A 6,000-nucleotide genomic window follows, 5' to 3' on the forward strand; every position below is an offset into this window, starting at 1 on the left:
ATGAGAACTTCCCAAACCTATGGAAAGTACTAGATCCTTGAATCCAAGAAGCAAGAACACCTATTACCTTAGTCCAAAGAGGCTCTCTCCAAGGCATATTGTATTAAAACTGTCAAAAATCAATGACAAAGAAAAAAATTCTTAAAGCAGCTGGGGGCAGGAGGGAAAACAGTGAACTACAAAGGTTATCACCAGACTTATCAGCAGAAACTCTACAAGTCAGGAGAGAGTGGAACCAAATATTCAAAATACTGAGAGAGAGAAATTACCACCCAAGAATAATATATCCAGCAAAGTTATACTTTAAATATGAGGGAGAAATAAAGACTTTTTCAGACATATGAAAGCTGATGGAATTTATCACCAGAAGACCTCCATTACAGAAAATACTCAGGGGAGTTATTCTACCTGAAACAAAGAGTAAAAGGTCACTGCACTATCAATAAGATCACCAATAAAACTTACAGCATAAACAGGGATAATTTGTGACAACAAAATCATAAAGGGGAACAAGGCAAAGATTTGAACCAGCAAAGAAAGATGAAGATCAGATGCACTCAAACAAAAACAAAAAAACCTTCTGTATATAAGCAACTTTTTTGTCATAAACCTAATGGAAAACACAAAAAAAAACCCAAAACTGAGACTTGTAACTTATAAAAAGAAGAAACAGAGGAAAGAAGCATGGACACCCACCAGACTAAATCAATAGACAGAAACACAAAGGGAAAGAACCAATGGAGGCACAGAGCTACCAGAAAGCAAAGAACAAAATTACTATAGGAAACCCTCATATATCAATAATTACTCTAAATCTCAATGTAATAAATACACCAATAAAGAGGCACAGAGTAGCAGACTGCATCAAAAGACAAAAGACAAACATATACTGCCTACAAAAGACACATCTAAGCTGAAAAGACAAATATGAAAAGGTGGAAAATAATTCTAATTGTTGCTCAGTAACAATTGTCCCTATTTTCGCCCATTAATCTTCCCTGCCCTACTCAATCCTCCTCCAACCGTTGTCTTTGTCCATGGGTCTATTATACATATTCCTTGACTTGACATTTCCCCTTCTTTCCCCTATTATTCCCCTCCCCCTGGCCCTCTGGTCACTGTCACTTCATTCTTTATTTCCACGTCTCTAAGTTTGTTTTGCTTGCTTGTTTGTTTTGTTGATTAGTGTCCAGTTAAAGGTGAGATCATGTGGTATTTGCCTTCACCACCTGGATTACTTCACTTAGCATAATGCTTTCCAGTTCAATCCATGGTGCTGCGAAGGGTAGGAACTCCTTTCTGTTGCATAGTATTCCACTGTGTAAATGTACCGTAGTTTTTTTCTTTAATTTAATTATTGTTCAAGTACAGTTTTCTGTCTTTTACTCCCATCCCAGCCCACCCTCCAAGTGCTCCCCACCTCCCTCCCATTTCCACCCCCCTTAGTTGTTGTCCATGTGTCCTTTATATTAGTTCCTGTAAATCCTTCCCCTTTTCCCCCGAAATTTCCTCCCTTCTCCCCTCTAGTCACTGTCCCCCTGTTCTCTATTTCAGTGTCTTTGTTTTTATTTTGCTTGCTTGTTTGTTTTGTTGCTAGCTTCCTGTTAAAGGTGAGATCATATGGTATTTGTCTTTCAACACCTGGCTTATTTCACTCAGCATAATGCTTTCCAGTTCCATCCATGCCATGGCAAAGGGTAGTAGCTACATTATATACCATGGTTTTTGATCCACTCATTTATTGATGGGCACTTAGGCTGTTTCTAGCACTTGACTATTGTAAATAACACTGTTATGAACATTGGAGTACAGAGGTTCTTTTGAATTGGTATTTCAGGATTCCTAGGGTATAGTCCCAGCAGTGGCAGTGCCAAATGGAAGAGCAGTTACATTTTTAATTGTTTGAGTAAATTCCATACTGTTTTTCACAGTGGCTGAGCCAGTCTGCATTTCCTCCAGTAGTGTACTAGGGTTCCCTTTTCTCTACAACCTCTCCAGCACTTGTTTGTTGATTTGTTTATGATGGCCATTCTCACCAGTGTGAAGTAGTATCTCACTGAGGTTTTAATTTTCATCTCTCTGATGGTTAGTGATGCTGAGCATCCTTTCATATGTCTCTGGGCCCTCTGTATGTCCTCATTGGAAAAGTGTCTGTTCTGTTCCTCTGCCCATTTTTTATTGGGTTGTTTGTTTTTCCAGAGTGGAGTCCTGTGAGTTCTTTATATATTTTAGAGATCAAATCCTTGTCTGAGATATCATTGGCAAATACATTTTCCCATACAGTTGGTTCCCTTTTCATTTGAATGCTGTTTTCTTAGCTGTGCAGAAGCTTTTTAGTTTTCTGAAGTCCCATTTATTTATTCTTTCCTTTATATCCCTTGCTCTACAGGACATATCAGTAAAAATATTGCTGTGTGGAATATCTGAGATTTTCCAGCCTATGTTCTCCTCTAGGACTTTTATGGTATTGTGAATTATTTTTAAGTCTTTTATCCATCTTGAGTTTATTTTAGTATATGGTATAAGTTGGTGTTTGAGTTTCATTTTTTTGCATGTAGCTGTCCAGATCTCCCAACACCATTTGTTGTTGAGGTGTTGGAGTAAATTTACTCCATTTATTCCATTTTTTACTCCAATTTACTCTACGTTTACTCCATTTTATGCTTCTGCCCCCTTTATCAAATATTAATTGACCATAGACTCATGGGTTTATTTCTTGGCTCTATATTCTGTTCCATTGATCTGTGTGTCTGTCCTTATGCCAATACCAGACTGTTTTGATTAGAGTGGCTTTCCAATATAGTTTGATATCAGGTATTTTGATCCCTCTTACTTTATTCTTCTATCTCAAAATTGCTGAGGCTATTTGGGGTATTTATGGTTCTATATAAATTTTTGAAATGTTTGTTCTGTATCTGGGAACTATGTCATTGTTTTAATAGGGATCACACTTAATCTATAAATTGCTTTGGGTAGTATGGGCCTTTTGAGGATGTTAATTTTTCTAATCCATGAGTATAGTATGTGCTTCCATTTATCTGTGTCTTCCTTAATTTCTTTCTTCAGTGTTGTGTAGTTTTCAGAATATATGTGTTTTACCTCCTTGGTTAAGTTTATTCCTAGGTACTTTACTTTTCTTGTTGCTATAGCAAATGGATTTTTTCCTAATTCCTGTTTCTGATATGTCATTGTTGATGCACAATAATGCCTTTGATTTCTGAATATTGACTTTGTATCCCACTGCTATGCCAATTCACTTATTAGGTCAAGTAATTTTTTGGTGGAATCTATAGGGTCTTCTATGTATGCTATCATGTTGTCTGCAAGCAATGACAGTTTTACTTCCTCCTTTCCAATTTGGATGCCTTTTATTCCTTTTCTTGTGTTATCACTGTGGCTAGAACTTCCAATACTCTTAAATAGAAGTGGTGAAAGTAGACAACCTTGTCTTGTTCCTGATCTTAGTGGCAAACTTTTAGTTTTTGCCCATTGAATATGATGTTGGCTATAGGTTTCTCATATATGGCCTTTATTATGTTGAGGAATGCTCCTTCTACTCCCACTTTCCTTGATGTTTGTATCACAAATTGTTGCCTTACCTTATCAAATGTTTTTTCTGCATCTATTGATATGATCATGTGATTTTCGACTTTCCTTTTGTTTATGTGATGCATGATGTTTGTTGATTTGTGAATATTGTACCATCCTTGCATCCCTGGAATGAATCCCAATTAGTCATGGTGTATGATCTTTTTAACGTATTGCTGGATGTGGTTTGCCAACATTTTGTTTAGTATTTTAGTGTCTATATTAATCAGTGATATTGGCCTGTAGTTTTCTTTCTTTGTTGTGTCTTTATCTGGTTTTCTGATTAGGATGATGCTGGCTTCATAAAAAGGGTTTGGACGTCTTTTGTCTTCATGAATTTTTTTGGAATAGTTTGGGAAGAATAGGCATTAGCTCTTCCCTAAATATTTGGTAAAATTCTCCTGTGAAACCATCTGGTCCAGGGCTTTTTGTGCCAGTAATTTTTTGATTACTGCTTCAAATTCACTAGCTGCTATCGGTCTGTTCAGGCTCTTTGTTTCATCTTCATTCAATTTTGGAATATTATATTTTTCTCGAAATTTGTTCATGTTACCCAAGTTTTCTAATTTCTTGGCATATAGTTGTTCATAGTAATTTCTTATAATCTTTTGTATTACTGTGCTATCAGTTGTAATTTCTCCTGTTTCATTTCTAATTTTATGTATTTGGGTCAACTGTTTTTTTTTCTTGATGAGTCTGGTTGAAATCTTGCCGATTTTGTTTAAGTATACCAAGAACCAGCTTCTGAATTTATTGATCTTTGGGATTGTCCTTTTAGTTTCTATGCCACTGAATTCTGCTCTGATCTTGGTTATTTTCTTCCTTCTATTCACTCTGGGCTTTGTTTGTTGTAGTTCCTTCAGTTCTTGTAGATGTAGGGTTAGTTTGTTTATTTGAAAATATTCTATCTCTTTTAGGTGGGCCTGTATTTGCTATGAACTTCCCTCTCAGGACTTCCTTCATGTGGTATCCCATAGGTTTGGGGGGTATTTTGTGTTCACTTTAATTTGTGTCCAGAAATTTTTTGATTTCTTCCTTGATCATTATTACCCCATCCCTTGTTTAATAGCATGCTATTCAATCTCCACAAAGTTTAGTGGTTTTGGATTTTTTCTTTGAAGTTGGTTTCTAGTTTCAAGCCCTTGTTTACCAAGAAAACGCTTGATATTATTTTAATTTTCTTGAATTTGGTGAGGCTTGTTTTGTGTCTTATCATGTTGTCTATCTTTGAAAATGTTCTGTGTGCATTTTAAAGGAATGTGTATTTTGATTCTTTGGGATAAAAAGTTCTATATATATTTCAGTTAAATCCATTGGATATAATGCATCATCAGTTCCACAATATCCTTGTTGAAATTTCATTTGGAAGGTCTATCCAGTGTTGATAGTGGGGCATTAAAATCCCCTACTATAATTGTGTTGTTGTCTATGTCTTTCTTGAAACCCTCCAAGATTTTCCTCATATATTTGGATGCTCCTATGGTGGGTACATACATGTTTACAATGTTTATATTTTCTTGATGGATTCTTCACTTGAGTATCATGAAGTGTCCTTCAATATCTCTTTTTATGGCTTATGTTTTAAAGTCTATTTTATCTGATATAAGTATTACTACTCCAGCTTCTTTTTCCTTTCTATTTGCTTGCAATGGTTTTTTTTCCTTCTTTTTACTTTCAATCTGTGTAAGTCTTTTGTTCTGAGGTGGTTCTCTGTAGGCAGCATATGCACGGCCATGTTTTCTTATCTATTTAGATACTCTTTGTTTTGATTGGAGCATATAATTCATTTACATTTAAGGTTATTATTGATACTTATTCATTGCCATTTTTCCCTTTGTTCTTGTGTTCCTCTCTGTCCCATTCTTTTTCTTCATCTTCTTAAAGCAGTTGCTTTAGCATATCTTGCAATGCTGGTTTGGGGGTGATGTAGTCTTTTAACATTCTTTTGTCTAGAAAACTCCTTATTTCACCTTCCACTTTTATTGAGAGCCTTGCAGGGTAGAGTAGTTGGTTGCAGGCCTTTGCTTTTCATTACTTTCAATATTTCATGCCATTCCCTTCTGGCTTGTAGTGTTACTTGTTGCTATGTCAGCTGCTGTCCTTATCAGAGTTCCCTTGTATGTTACTTCCTGTTTCTCCCTTGCTGCCTTTAAGATTCTCTCTTGGTCTTTGAATTTTGACATTTTAATTATGATGCATCTTGGAGTTGGCCTCTTTGGGTTTACATTGATGGGGGCCTTCAGTGCTTTCTGGGCTTGTGAGTTTTTCTCTCATCAAATTAGGGAAGTTTTCCATTATTAGTTTTTCACACTGCTTTTCTATTTTTTTGCTCCTCTTCTCCTTGTGGTATCCCAATTATACAGCTATTATTACATTTCATGTTGTCCTGCAGTTCCTTAACCCCTCTTCATT

Source organism: Sturnira hondurensis, unplaced genomic scaffold, assembly GCF_014824575.4.
Source record: "Sturnira hondurensis isolate 20B ecotype Veracruz unplaced genomic scaffold, ASM1482457v3 Scaffold0010857, whole genome shotgun sequence".
NCBI classification, from domain to species: domain Eukaryota; kingdom Metazoa; phylum Chordata; class Mammalia; order Chiroptera; family Phyllostomidae; genus Sturnira; species Sturnira hondurensis.